We start from the raw sequence: 15693 nt of genomic DNA on the forward strand, positions 1-15693 counted from the left end.
ACACACACACACACACACACACACACACACACACACACACAGAGTCATAATATACTCATGATATACTAAGTCCTGCCATACTGCTCTGTTGCTGGATCTTTCTTTGCTAGGGGTAGTCTTGTACTAGTGCAATAATATTTGGTTGTTCTTCTTTTATCTTGTACTATGTATATATTGAAGTTTTCTCTCATGTTGTTGTTTTTTCGATATTCTTGGAAATTTTTCCCTGTTAACTCTTCCAAAGAAAGCTACAATCAGTTGTTGTTTTCTTCAAAAGTTGTAAAAACTCGTAGTAAAATTTAGGGTTAAGTTCTAAAGAATAAATCTAATTTAGAGGAGAAAAAGTATGGATACTTAAATAAAGTTTCTTTTGGAAGCAAACTATAAAAGATGTTAGTTCTGACCCAGTTTATAAATTTAATGTAACTTTAACAAAAATATAAAAAATCTATGACATTTACAAAACGATTCTGAATTTCATGGAGAAAAATAAAGACATTTTGAAAGAAAAACATCCTGCATTCATTACTAAATACAGAAATATAGAAAAATCTATTTCCATTGTGCATATCTTAAATATGTCCTTTGTCTGAAAGTGGTACCCAGGATCTCCCAAGATCAGCTCTTTCTATGTTCACGTTATATGTGAAAGTGAGCACCATTCTCTTGACACATGCTTAGGCCATTAACGGGCAGCACTGACTGGCTTAAGTCTAAATTACATGTCCTTTTTTCTAGGTTTGGGCAGAAGCTCTCAAATTGATGGGTGCAGGAGCATAGCTCATCCAATGAAAATAAGAACTATAGTTGGGAGAAATATTGAAAAGGTAAGTAACAGGCAAGCATTAAAACATTATTTTTGTATGTGTATTTTCTTTTTTTCCCCTGATGAAATTGGCTCAATAATTGTCTATATCATTGTTTCCTTTTCAAAGAATACTTTGATTTAGTTGAAAAACTTACCTTTCTCAACATAAATTTCTAGATTTACCTTACTAATCTTCATCTGATTTTTTTTAGTTTTTAATTTATTGGTATTTTTCTAATCCTTTGACTGAATTTGTAAGTTTCTTATCCATTTACATAACAATCTTTAAACTACAATAAAGGACAGTAGGCAATAGCATGATAGTAGGTTAGGAATAGTTATCAGATAGATTCAATACTAGGTGAATCTTAGCAATTTATTTATTTCTGCTCTGCTTCTTCTTTCTGAACAATTTCCAAGTACCATGTTACTCAGCAATACCAATGGAGAGATATGTCATCAAATTCAAGTAGATGTCAGATTCCCATGAAATATACATTTGAAATTGTCATCCTGGAGTCATTTTTAACATTAAAGGTAAAATCCTTTAGAATCAGAAATTGCAGATCCTTTTTTGTTTAAGTGAGGCAAGTTACAAAGTGAGACCAATAAGTGCAATAGGCATATATAAATTTTCTTCACTGATATAAGAATCAGAATGAGTCTATTTATGTAGGCACATATTATTTAATATTCAATTTTTACCCTAGAGTTCTGTACTATTGTATCTACTTCATATTTGTGATTATACCTCTTTAATTTATATGTGCTATATACTCCCCAGTTCTCCATAGAAAAATAATAAATTGCTTTATATTCAGTGGCCAGCATTGGCAGGATACGAAACAGCTAAGTAAAGCAGTTAATTTAACTAGCAACAATGATATCCTTTGTGTCCATGAGTTTCATGGAAACAAGAGCCCGAAAAGCCTTATAACCATATGTTTCTCTGACATCATTCTTGCTGAACAGTTTTAAGGATTTTTCTCTGAATTATATCACCAAACATCACCAGATCCTGTTGGGTTTTTTGGGCCTGAGAAGCTTGTATCCTTACATTTCAATCTTCTGAATAAAATGCAATAATCTCATAGCAGTGTTTCTCCCTGTATAGTCGAGAAGTCAAAGGTTTGGACACAGCTGGCTTTGCCTGTGAGTGAATGAGAAGACCCAAGATAAAAGACCTTTCACTTCCCAACGCAGACTGACTAGAGCATAACCAAGGTTAATTTACAAAACAGTGTGATGGTCGACCCTGATCACGCTTAGCACATTAATCTTGTGTCTAAGTGGCAGACTGTGGAAAATCTTGCCTCACTCACCTTATGCAAACACTCCACATAAAACAAACATGAGGTAAAAATTAAAATCACATCCATAGTACTGTAGAGTGGCTAAGAACAGAGATAGTAGAAGCAGATTTTCTGGGTTCAAGTCCAGTCTCTGCCCTACGCATCTCTATGACCTTGGGTAATTTCTTCATCTTCTATGCCTTGGTTTCTAGGCTTATAAAATGTGAATAGTAATAAAACTTACCGCATGAGATTATTAGGTTGAAAGAGTTAACATGACCTAGAATAACAGCTGCATTTCTTTGTTTGTGAGGCTATTTGCCCATTTCCTCTGCCTTTAACTGATGTCTTGGGTTTTTACGTTGTAATAAATAATACCTAGATATCAAAAGCAATGAAATCTGAACTGGAAAAAAAAAGTACATACATAATTAAAAAAGCAAAAGGATTTAGAGCTTCTGTGAATGAAGCAGTTCTCTGTCGTGAGAGGTACCAGGGGCAAGCAGTTGGGTTTCTGATCACCCTGGGCCTCAGATTTTCTTAATCTCCAGCTAGAGAAGGTGACTCAAAAAATCAATAGGCTGAAGCACTGAAAACACAATAGTAATTCCTGATGGACCAATCCGGTCAAGCCGGTGGGTATGACTTCTGGATTCAACCAGGATAGATTGTTGCACAAACTTTAGGGAGAGCTCAGAACCATTACCCTGAAGTATTGCGACTCTGTCCTCTCCTAATTTCCAGTACCTCAGGTCACAGAATCCTACTGTTTTACCCCTCAGAGCCAATCCCTGGTTGTGTACTCTTGTTTAAAAGTGGCAGAATCAGTGAGCTTAAATTTTCTGCTTCCTTGACCATAATGCATGAGAGGGAACAGAGGCTGCGAACTTGAGGAGGCAATGAACATGGTCAAAAACAACAACAACAAAATCTTATGGCAAAACCCTAACAGGAAAGAGCCTATGACTCTTTCAAAACTATGCAAAATAAATGCATAGGAGCTCTTGTAGTGCGTCCTCTCTACCTGCTGTTTTCCTTGCCAAAAGCAACTGACTATAAAGAACCTTCTTAAAGTTACAGTTCAAGCTTACCCTTCAGACCGGAGAGGCAGAGAAGAGGCCAAAGGTTTAAAATCTTAGCATGCTGCCCAAGCGGGGTCAAGTCTTCTTTGAATGCTAAGTGTTGTTTTATCATCGTTTTTATTTTGATTATGGAAGAGAAGGACAGAAGAAAATAGGATCAATTTGGAGAAAACGTAAAATTGTCACGTTTTAGACATTTCCTTATGCTCTCAGGCTCATTTCCACTCTTGCCCTCAGTAATCTGCTTAGTCCTTAACTTGTAGGATTCCTCCACTTGTCAGGCACTCATGCTTCTGGACCCACTTGACTTGGAATTTTGGCTCACATTTCTCATTTTGTGCTATCTGGACATATGCACAAGGATTCAAATTGCCTACTTTGTGAATAGCTTCTAAAGCACAAAGAATTCCAATGTTATTTGTCCTCAACATTTCCTTTTATAGTAGCTCCGAGTGGGTACTCAAAGACCACCATAAAAAGCCAGAAAAATGAATCCCCAGGGGAAAAATAGTAGCCCTGCAGTGCCAGTGAACCAGCCACAGATCACCAATATCTAGTAAGATTAACAAATCTATAAAGGCTCAAGTAGAGACTCTGGGAACAATGGGCCCAGCTTTTATCATTATTCAGTAAGAAAGATTTGGATATTTCTACTAGAGTCCCATCTCATCATGTTCACAGTTGTTTATTTTGAGTTTAATGATCGTTTTGTTGCTCTTAAAGGCCCCAAAGAGTAGACTCTATCTAACTACTTCGTCTCAACTCAGGTGTGTAAAATGGGGAAACCAGTGTAGTAGAATCCCTTACTTAATGCTTCAAACAAGAAGTATCAGTCTGTGACACAATAAACATCAGATGACAAATGCTTCAGGAATCTAACCATTACCTTATTTTGGGATAACCTACTTTGTTGATTTTTTAAAAATTGGGGACAGGATAATCTAAAAATAATCATGCCTTTTGATTATATGTTCTGACTCTCTCTTTCCTGGCAGGGCATCTATTCCAAGACCCTCAGTGTAGGCCTTAAACAGCAAACAGTATGTAATCTCATAGTTACTGTGTCCTTTCATAAACACTTGGACTCATGACAAAGTTTAATTTATACATTATATACAGTAAAAAAAATAACAATACCTAATAATAAAGTAGAACAATTCTACCAGCACATCATAATAAAAAATGAATGTGGTCTCTGTCAAAATATCTTATAGAATTGTGCTTCCCATGATTCATCTTACCCACAGTTGTCTTTGGGCAACTGAAGTGGAGGAAAGGAAGCCAAGAAGATGCGGGAGGGTGGCTGTGTTTCCATAATTATCCTAACCCTGTAAGCTTTTGCTTGTGATATAAAATATTTCCTTCATAGTTTTATGGTAATTCATAGTTACTTTCTTTGTTGATGCATTTGTTGTCATTTAGGCATCATAAAATTGACTAGCCCACACACTACATTTTCAGCTACAAATACAAAGCCAAATAATAATAGGTACTGTGTAAGATAGAAAATAATCCAGGCCCAAGTCCTTTATGCCACATTTAAAGACAAACAAATGTAATTTTGTAGTATTATTTGATGTACAGGAAACAATGCTTCCGTTCAATTACTAAAAACAAGAATGAGTATTAGTCTCTTAACTCTTAGGAATTATTTTCCCTTTTATGCCGGTTTGCTTCTTTTAATAGGCTAAAAAGTGGTTCTCAGCCATAAGTGCACATTAGAACCACTTGGGGAGGTTTGTAAAATTCCAATGCCCGGACCATACCCTCATCAATTATTCAAAACCCATAAACTTACAGTCCTTTGGCAGATTACAAAGTACACAAAAATTAAGGGGCATTTTATTATGTGTGCATGCATGTGGGAACACCCAGGTGCACAAGGGAGGGTCCAGAAATGAGTGTTATTTAGGGGCAAATGAAGAAACAAAACCACGCTTTGAGAAGGCTCATTTGACAGCAGGATGATTTGGCATAGAGGCTGAATGACTGCAAGGCCACCAATCACTATACAGTTCACTGAATAAGAGCTAAGACGTACCTGAACTCAGGTGATAGGAAGGGTAGTATCATAGTGGGCTATGAAAGATACAAGATATGCCTGGAGAAATTGCTCTACAAGATTCGAAAATTGATTGGTTATGAATGCTACAGGAGAGACAAACTCCAGGTCCTTGACAATTGTGCCTCGCCTGATTCTAGGAGTAATTGGTTACCCACATGTGGTAAATTAACACTTTGAATGACAGTATGCCAATTTGCAAATTACTTCTTTCAGAGCATTAATGACTGAAGAGTATAATCACCATGACATTATTTTTATTGGCATTAGCATTAATAAATATTTCATGAGCAACCAAAAATTACAGCGCCTATACTTTGAAGAATAGTGTTCCAAAATATAAAATCCAGACCTTCGACTATCACCACTGCCAAAATTTCTCTAAATATTTATAAATAAAATAACAGTTCATTTGAGTAGCAGATTAATTGAGATGAGTTGCAATTATGCGTAATGTTAAGTAGTTTTGTTTATGTAATTATAAATTGTAGAGCTTGAAGAAGGAACAGCATGAATTCTAACAACAATGTTACTGTAACATGGAGTATTTCATAAATTCTCTAGGTCTCAGTTGCCTTATCTATAAACAGAATGAAAACAGTATTTTATCCACCTGACAGCAATAGTCTAAAACAGATATTTCCCACCTTACTGTAGGTACCGAAGTTTAAAACATATAGAAAGTGATATTATATAGCAAGTGATATCGTTTCAAACAGGGAGTCTAATGTCCTTTGATTTGGTCAAAATTGTATATTATAGTCTGAATATTTGTTTTCCCTCCAAATTCATTTTTAAAAATCCTAGACTCCAAGGCTAGAATATCCCAAAGTAGCAATGACAAACTTATGGCACACATGTTATTTTTTTTTTCTCTTTGGATAAAATATGTTCATAGTGGAGTTGTTTCCTTCTAAACTGAAAGCTCTGTATTCAGGTTTAATTTCAATGTTGGTGCATCTCCAAGGCTAGAATATCCCAAAGTAGCAATGACAAACTTATGGCACACATGTTATTTTTTTTTCTCTTTGGATAAAATATGTTCATTGTGGAGTTGTTTCCTTCTAAACTGAAAGCTCTGTATTCAGGTTTAATTTCAATGTTGGTGCGTTGCGTTAAATAATTGTGGGTTTTGGGTTGCAATTTGGGCACTCATCTCTAAAGGGTTCACCATATTTCCTCCAAGGTATCAGAAAATTGGCCTCCTAATTTGGACTACTGCCCTTCTAAAGTAGGGCTAAGGGAAATCACGTATCCTTTATATCATGTGGTAACACAGCAAGAGGATTCCATCCATGAATCAGGAAAGAGACCATTACTGAATACTCTATTTGCCAACACCTGCATTTTCCCATTCTCTAGAACAAACACAGATGCATTTCTACCCAATTTATGGTATTTTGCACAACAAACAAAAACATGTGGGTTAGACCAATAGTTTCTATTTTTTTCTGGCTCTAGAATTCTGTATTAAATTTCATGGAATATAATACTTTTGGGAGGATAGGAATAACAAGTTGCCAAAGAAAACTACTGCATTTGTAGCAAACTGAGAAGATCGTAGCCTGAATCTAACAAGAAAAGAGGAGCCATACAAATACCCTGAAGCCCTTCCTCATCCATTGGTTGTACAGGAGTCCCTGAAGCTTTGAGGCAATGCAGGGCTTCCTTGTGATATTTCCAAGAATATTTTCTTTGTTGTTTGTCTGTTTGTTGCTGTTTCTTTGTTTTTCCTTTTTCTTTCTTTCTTTTTTTTGTTTTTGTTTTTTTTTTTTTTTTTGATTCCGGAGATTGAACTCTGATCCTTGCACTTGTGAGGCAGGCAGCAGAACCACTGAGCTAAATCCCCAGCCCTATGAATATTTTCTGATCAGAGTGACCTTGTTGTCATTTTTCAAGTTAGACCAGGTCTTTATTTGATAGGCATATTTAAGATAATGTAGGAGAAGAAAACTTCTCTTAGGAGAGGAGGGTGCCTTATGCAAAGGTGAAGTGTGTGTGAAGAAGACACTTTTGTCACCATGACTATATGGACATGTAAGTAAAATAAATTCATGAGTCAAGAGGACTGAGTTGGTGAAGAGCAGCAATAAAGACTGGCAGGTATAAGAATAATTCAGGCTTTCACCTGAAGCCTCTTGAATGCTATAATCCCAGAGAAAAATGGTTATATCATCAGAAAGCCTAGAATGAATTTTTTCACACCACTGGCAAAGCCTGGACCGAGTTTCTCATGAGGTGAACTAGACAAAGATAAACCAAGTCATCAAACATCAACAAGACAGGTATCAGTGAATGGTGAGGACCATTTCCTAGACACACGTCATTTAGACAAGCCAGCCAAGCAAGTCAGAGGATTACATAAAATGCAAATGCAAGTGAGTAGCATCAGACATTTATTCCAAAAGTCTTTTCTCTGAGTGCGATTAAAAATAGAATCTTTAGGGCTACAGTTTAGCTCAGCGGTTCTGCCTCCTGCCTTGCAAGTGCAAGTTTCGAGTTCCATCCCTAATACCCCCCACAAAAAATAGAATCTCTAAGGGCTGGATACTGAAATCTTGTAAAAATGTTGAAGTTACTTAACAGGAATAGTATGAAGAACTGATGTCATTCAATTTGCAGAAAATAAATAATTCCAAAAATGCTTATTTGGCCCCTACTATTGGCCTCAGAGGAGCTTATATCCTGGAGAAAGAAAAACCTTATTAACATAGTAAAGTAGATATCACGTTAGAAGGGAATGTGGAGTAGCAAAAAAGGAGAAACAGAGTAATGGGTTGGGATTTTGGGTTTACTCAGGGGAGAAATTGAACAGGCAGGGTAACCATATGTACAAAATAACTTGTGAGAAAGGACTGGAGAAATGTGAAGATACTAGCACAGGGATAAGGGGAGGCTCATTCCCAGCAGAACTCAAGCCGAGATCTTGAGATGAGAGAAATCTCTTTGAAGATTCAGGAGTTCTGTTCAGGAGTGTATTTGGATGGAAAAGCAGGATTGAACAGGAGAATCCTAAATTGCAGCGTAGAGTAGCATTGATCAGATACCTCCAGATGAAACTGGAGATCATGGAAAGGTCGTTGGCTTTTACTGGGGTTTTAGGCAGAGAAATGACATTATTGGTACTGAGGGATTAGAACTTCATTCTTGAGAATAGACTTGAGATGTAGAATACTAGCCCATTCAAGGGCTATAGAAATACAAAAAAAGAGGGTAGCCTCTAACCTGAGCTGTAATTTCTTGTCTCCAAATACCTGCCACTTTCCACTTCGTCATGTGTTATGTACTCAAGGCAATGTTTCCAAAATCTACCCTGTCACTACCCACGATTATATTCTCAGTCATGAGTCTACAAGTCTGGCAGCCAAATTGGCTTGAAATCAGAAGCCTCTCTGATTCATCGCTCTTTACCCATATATCTTGGCAGTCTTTGAAAGGTGTCAAGGATTCCTTCAAAACATCTCTTATGTAAATTATGTCTTCTCTTTCCAGAATCTACCACCTAAACCGAAGTGCATCTCATCCCTTCACTCCTGGGATGTTTGCCCAGGAGTTACCCCAGGCCTCCCCCTCTAACCCACCTGACTCATAATCATGCTTTTCTTTGGCATGAACATTTCAGCTATAACATCTATGACAAGGGATAGGTAATTGGGCAAATACTGTTCTAAAGGACAAAGGGAAACATAAATATATTTTAAATGATTTAATTTCATTTTAAAACTAAAATTATGTTTCTTAAAAATATAATGATTTGAAGCGCAGGTAAACTTCTTTTTTATTTTTTTTTTCAGTGAAGGCCCATGTTGCCATACTGGAGTCACAAGAGTTGTTTTTAGGGTTGGCATTCACTTTCAGAGAGTTATCATATGCAGTTCAAGTAGGTATAAAACAATCTGGTAATAACTATTAAGAGGCTATAAAATAAAGTAAGTTTTATTCATTTTCATAAGGACGAGTGATGTATTTATAAAAAGTTTTTTTTTTTCCAAAAGACCAGTTACAGAGAATGGGAAATTACCTACCTATTCAATAATAGGTCTTTTATTAAGAAAATATGATATAACCAGTGATTGTTGAAAAACTAGCAAATGACTATTTCTTCAAAAGTTATTTAATCTATAGGAAAATACTTATGATTTAATGTAAAATTTTATAAAATTTAAAATTACAAGTATAGAAAGCATCACATTTCTATCGGCACTATTGACACTAATTTATTATCCTATTATTCTGGGGATCAGAAGTTTTAAAAGGGTCTTTGGGGATAAAATAAATATGTTAGTGAGTCTAGGTGCCTTTTTTGGGAGCCCTACAGAAAAATACAGTGGACCCTTCACTTGTACACTTGATCTCTTCCTGAGGGCTGGTTGTAATTCAATACAGCTAAAATCTGGGTGTTTACTTGGATTCGTGCTACAGATAACGAGAGGCAGATGAATCTTCCATTAACCTAACTTACCCACAAGGTTTGCATGTCAGACCAGTTGTTGTCACTTGACGGTCCACTGTATTTGTTTGCCTTGTCTCCTTTGTTGGGTCCACAGATGTTCTCTCCCTATGTTTCCTTCAATCTTCAAAAGCAGTAACAGCTGATCGGGCCTTAGTTTTTGTTTTTCTACTGCTAACCCTTCTGATTGTTTTTTCCAAATTCAAAGGGCCCTGAATCATTTTAGGTCCACCCAGATAATGCAGGATAATCATCTTATTTCCAGATTAGCTGATTAGCAAATAAATCCACTGGCATTCTTAATTTTCCCTCGCCCTGTAATACACAATTTGTCATTATCTACCCAAGCATATTCACACATTCCAGTGATTAGGACATGGACATATTTGGGCTCATCATTTTTATATAATATGTTTTAATGATTTATAATCTAGAAATACTATTGTACTTATACAGTTATTTGAAGAAAATGTTTAAAGTATCAACATCTGACCACCACGATTGGGTAACTGGTACTTTATTTATTTATTTGTTTATTTTTTTGGTATCAGAGATTGAACTCAGGACCTTGTCCTTGGGAGGCAGGTGTGATGCCACTGAACTTAATCCCCTGGCCCAAAGATCTAGATTTGCTCCTGTGCTCTCTCTCTCTTTTTTTTTTAATACCAGAATCAAACTTGGGACCTTGTACTTGCAAGGCAGGCAGCAGAACCACTAAGTTAATTAAATCCCCGGCATCAATTTTTGTCCCTTATAATCTTTTTTATCTTCTAAATTCCATACAGTGAGCATCATAATCACAAAAAGGGAATACAAGTTATTTGATGATCTTGTTTTTGCTCTTTCATCAATCTTTCCATGACTTTGAAGGTCAAAATTTTCCAGGTTATTTAAATACAATGTTCACTGGTACTGTCCCATCTCTATTGTTGCCTCCCTGTGGTCTTTTTACTGGTTTCCCTTTATAAATACCAAATATCCTTCAAAGTATAGAGCTTAACTAAAAAGCTTCTTTGGATCATTAGAACTTTACTTTCTCTAACATTTTACAAAACAGTCTGCAGTATGAAAAATCAACCATTTTCTCACCCCTTAATTTTGGAAGCTGGTATTTTGTCTCACTAATGAAATGTGACTTTTTGAAAGCTAGAAAAACCATGTCCTGAAATGCTCTCATATTCATTGTTCTTTGGGACTTACTAACAATAGCATGTACACTTCATAAAAACAAAAACACTATTTGAATTATGCGTCTCAATTTTAGAGTGATTTTTTTATTCTGAAATTGTTTTCTGTTTCATTTTTTTATTTTCTCAATGAAAACTGTTTTGCATATGAAAAAACATGGTTTTTCACTTCCTTGCCACTAAATTTCTAATGCCTCACTTTTGTTTATTTTCAATCTTTCTTCTGATCTCTTTTCCCTTTTTTTTTTTTTTTTTTGGGGGGGGTACTGAGCATCGAACTGGGTTCCTTGTGCTTGTGAGGCAGGCAGCAGAACCACTGAGCTAAATCCCGGCCCTCTGTTTTCCCTCTCTCCTGATCCTCCTCCCTAGTCAGTACATGGTTAAAAAATTAAAAGAAAATTCCTATAACTCCACATTCCCTTCCCTCCATTTTCTTTTTTTAATTCTATTAATAACCAAACAAAAATAAGGTCATTAAAGAACTTTTATTCGATTTTCTATGATCGTAATATTATTTGCACTGAATTGGGGAGATAGAAAATATTATAAGAAAAACACCTGAAAATGCTTGCTGTCCAACCACTGGGGTTGTCTGTTGACTTTCCCCATTTCATCTTCCTCAGCTTTCTCCCGAAGCTGGCTTTGGCCACCACCAGTACACTCTCACCTATCTGACAGGTGACACATGACAATAGTGACCTCCCCATAGTTAAATGAAGTGGAATAGTTTTGATCTTCACCATACTCAGCTACTCCGCCATGCTCAACAATAGTGACCATCACCTCATTGTTGATACTCTCCTTTGACTTCTAATGTGTTCTTTGAACTAGATTCTAGTTTTGCTTTCATCTACTGTACCCTCCATGTTTCCCACTAGAATAATCTTCTCAAATATGGTTTAAAAGGTACTTTCTACAAGGAGCTGAATGTCCTATATCTGCACTAACATAGTTCCAACTGGACAAAGGTGCTGATTGGAAATATAAAATGTTTAGCGCAATAGCGCGACTAAAATGTGATTATATTTAATTTTAATTTCAATAGCGACATGTGACTAGTGGCTAAACACTGGTCATCACTGTTTTCTAAAACATATGCTACTTCGCTCCCCCATCAACAAGAAGGGATGAAGCTGCAGCAAGCCTAAGGGTCACCTGAATAGGTTGCTTTAAAATGTTGATCTGAGAGTTTCATTGTATTAATTTATTTATTATAAAGCCGATACCTATTGAAACGACACTGATTATTCTCCCACAAACTGAAAGGGCTAGAAGAGATAATTTTTCTTTTTGCTTTTGAGATTAACAGAGGCAAACAAAAGAAGACAAAAATGATTTTGACAAGACTGGTTGGTAGGTGGCAAACCCAACCTCAGAGGTTTATTGATTCTTTTTTTAGCAAAGTGTTTCACTTTCTTTGACTTGAAATGTTAAAAACATATCTAGGAATGAAAACTCTTTCCCACTAACAAGTTGAAATGTAGAACTTAACAAGATGCATAATTGAAACATATAGTCCACTCTGTTGTATTTTGAAAACTTATTTAAACCACATGTGTAGGCCAAATCTGTGTGGGTATGGCCTGGGAATATCAATTCTAAATCTTAAGTGATTCTCATGGAAACTGTGGCCTACAATGTAATGCACAAATTCCCCATTACATTATAGAGAAGCTTTTCACGTTCTAATTCTGCCAATTCTCGAGTTTCCTCTTACATATTACAACCACATTCTTCCCACCATCTTTGCTCCTATTTGTCACGCCATAATATACTACTTGAAACAGAATAACTGTTCTTATCCATTGAAAACTTTTTCTTTGCAAGATACCTGTCTCGGGTATGTACATTTCATCTTTACACTATTTTACGAAAAACACTGTAAATCCTTTATACTGTTTTGTTGTGGTTTGTTTGCTTTGTTTTGTTTTTGTTTTGGGTGCTACTTGGGGTGGAATTCAGACTCTCTACACTGAACCAAATCCTGACACTTCCCTTCTGTTCTCTCTCTCTCTCTCTCTCTTTCTATTTTGAGATATAGTCTGTTTTCCAAGATATGCTGGAACTTGTAATTCTTATGATTCAGTCTCCCAGAGTGCTGCAATTACAGTTGTGTGCCACCATGCCTAGATGCCATTCACTGTTTTATTGATTTCTTTAAAATATACCCTAGTTTAAGTAATTTATTCATTGTAATATAACCAGTAATTAGCATACAGTAGAAATTATATGCAGGAGCGCTGAATTACATATGCAAAAAGCAGCATGAATAGATCTGAAAAATTTGATCTGATTAAAAAACAAGAAATCCAATATGCAACATCATTTACTAAAATTAAAAACTATTTGTACAAATTCAGTAAGACACATTTAACAGAACATATGCAAAGATGACTGAATAGGGAAAGAAAGAAAATGGAGTATATGCATAAAAGAAAATAAGTGAATAAATAAAACAAAAGAGGGGCCTCATTGGAACCAATTATAATATGTTATTCCCTGGGGATGGGTAGGAGTGGGAGAGAGAAAGAGAAAAAACACACTAGAATTTCAATATGCTAACAAAAGCAATTGTGAGTTACTCTCTGATGTTTTAGAATATAAAACCAAAATACTTTGAGTATGTTCCTAAATAAAAACACCAGGTATCAAAACTTGAAATTTTAGCAACATTTCCCCTTTTAATCACAGTGCACTCATATTTCACTAGGGAGCTGGGCGAGCAGATAATTTTGTCAGTTTAAAGTTTACTCAGTGTTTCTTTTCTAGTAGTCTTGGTTGTCTACTGTATGTTTATTTTTAAGCATTGTTTCACTTAGAATCAAAAATCTCTAAAAAGGGGAAATATTAGTCCTCCATTTGCTTAATATATTTCTGTTTATTCAATTGACAAAATCCTATCTGTATTTTTGTCTCCTAGATATATGTGTCAGAAACTGTGCTACATTTTTAATGCATATAAACTATTTCTGATGATTATGAAATATGAAATAGCCTCCCAAGTTCTAATTTTTTACCATCAAAGCTTATGGGGTATATAAAATTTAGTCCTTATGTTTACAACAATCAAATACATTTAGCACATGCAGATTGTTTCAATTATGTAATCTCAGCCCATCATTCCAGAAAAAAATTATCAAAAAGAAAAAAAAAAAAAGATTAAACCTTAGCTTTGGACAGCAGAATGATACTACATACAAGGTGGTTGATCGTATAGATTATTCTTCGATTTAAAATTGTCAACATTTTACTTTCTTTCGGGTTCATCTGAATATATATCTCTTGCCATAAGGACTGGCATTAGGGGAATATCTAAAAAGTGATATGTAGTCCAAAAAAAATCCAACATTCTTCCTTCTTTGTTGTTGTTGATGGACTAGATCTGGTTTTAATACTGAGTGGAATTTCCAAACATGACCCTAGGGCAAGAAAGAAAGCAAAAGTCAACATATTTCCCAAGATATTAAAACAATCAAAAGGAGGTTCTAGTATTTCCTTAAACACACACAATGCAAAATGAATCAAAATATGATGTCATGCTTTATTGAAGTATTTATTTTCATTACAATTCACAGTTCTTCAAGGTCAAAATGACACTGGTCTGACTAGAAAACATAGGATCTGAGTTACATAAATCATTCTTTAGTGTTTAGAAAACAAACCATGAATTTTCATGGGACACAGTCCCAGGGACTAAATGGTATCAAAATTCAAAGAAAAGTGACAGTATTTCTTTTTTTTTTAAAGCCTTCATTGGAAAAAAGTTAACTTTTGTGGTTATGTCGCAAAAAAAATGCAAAGACCAGTACAGCCGATCCTTTTTTTCTTTAGAAGTTGTAGAGGCCTTTTTTTTTTCAACAGTGTGATTCCCTGACATCCCCCTACTCTGCCATTCTACTAAATTTGCTCTCACATCTTCTATCCGGCCCCCTCCCACATACACAGGACAGAAGTGGAGCAAGTGGAGAAGAAAATGATGAGAGTAATGCCGAGGGAAGGCAGCAGCGTGTTTAACATCACAAGATCAGAGGGAGCCCAGAAGCAGAACCTGGAAAAATCCTTTCACAGCATGCAATATAGAACAAAAATCCCAGAAAACTCAAATACTACTATTATCATGTTTCAAAACAAGAAAGCTAAGAAAGGTGACAAAAGGACCCAAGAAAGGATAGCACATACTTTCAGCCACCTGTGTGTCGGGTAGAAAGTTTTCATCAGAACCCTTTAATTCTTTCTTTTGATGTATAAGCCCAATCAAGACAATAATATGTCCTTGGGCCAAAATGAATCCATTCTGATAGACTATCACTCTGGGTAATAAACAAAGCTTTTAAAGACATAAACTAGCTCTGTAGCTGGCCTTCACTCATTTCAAGAAAGCTTTTGATTAAAATAAAAATGTATGGGGAGCAAAGTTAAATGAAGGCACACAAAAAGTTTTATTTCATTTGGAAGAAATAAACATGAAAATTAGAGTTCTACAAGGGTAGAGATCAAGCCAGCCAGCAAGAAAAAAGGAGAAAGAACAACTTTCCTTCAAATGCTTCAAGATTTTTACTTTTAGGAAAATAATCAAGGGTTGAACTACCCCTAATTCTTTTCTACAGTGCTCCCTGACTTGCTCAACAACAAATACGAACATCTGTTGAATGGGCTTAGCTAAGAAAGCTGAAAAGCAAACTTTAGTTAAAGGAAGCTCGTGACACTTGACCCGATGGAGACCTCTTCTGAGGCAGCCTTCTCAGATGAAGACATGAACACTTGAGGCAAACCCAGCAAAAGGAATCAAAACGCAGGTGAGAAATGGAAGAG

At 35.7% G+C, this 15693-nt stretch overlaps 1 long non-coding RNA gene across 2 annotated transcripts in view; it reads left to right on the plus strand.

Moving 5' to 3' along the window:
• The window catches only part of LOC104860651, a 32505-nt gene extending 17350 nt beyond the window's left edge, over nt 1-15155 (plus strand). Inside the window, exons 3-4 of one of the 2 annotated variants that reach the window (XR_779753.1) lie at nt 739-827; nt 14827-15155. This is a non-coding gene — a long non-coding RNA (uncharacterized LOC104860651). Of the gene's footprint in view, nt 1-738; nt 828-1922; nt 2209-14826 lie in introns of those variants that run through there. The other variant, XR_002025264.1, reaches the window with a different exon arrangement.
• Nucleotides 15156-15693: the final 538 nt, after the last annotated feature.

Source organism: Fukomys damarensis, unplaced genomic scaffold, assembly GCF_012274545.1.
Source record: "Fukomys damarensis isolate Sample0158 unplaced genomic scaffold, DMR_v1.0_HiC HiC_scaffold_4, whole genome shotgun sequence".
In the NCBI taxonomy this organism is placed as follows: Eukaryota; Metazoa; Chordata; class Mammalia; order Rodentia; family Bathyergidae; genus Fukomys; species Fukomys damarensis.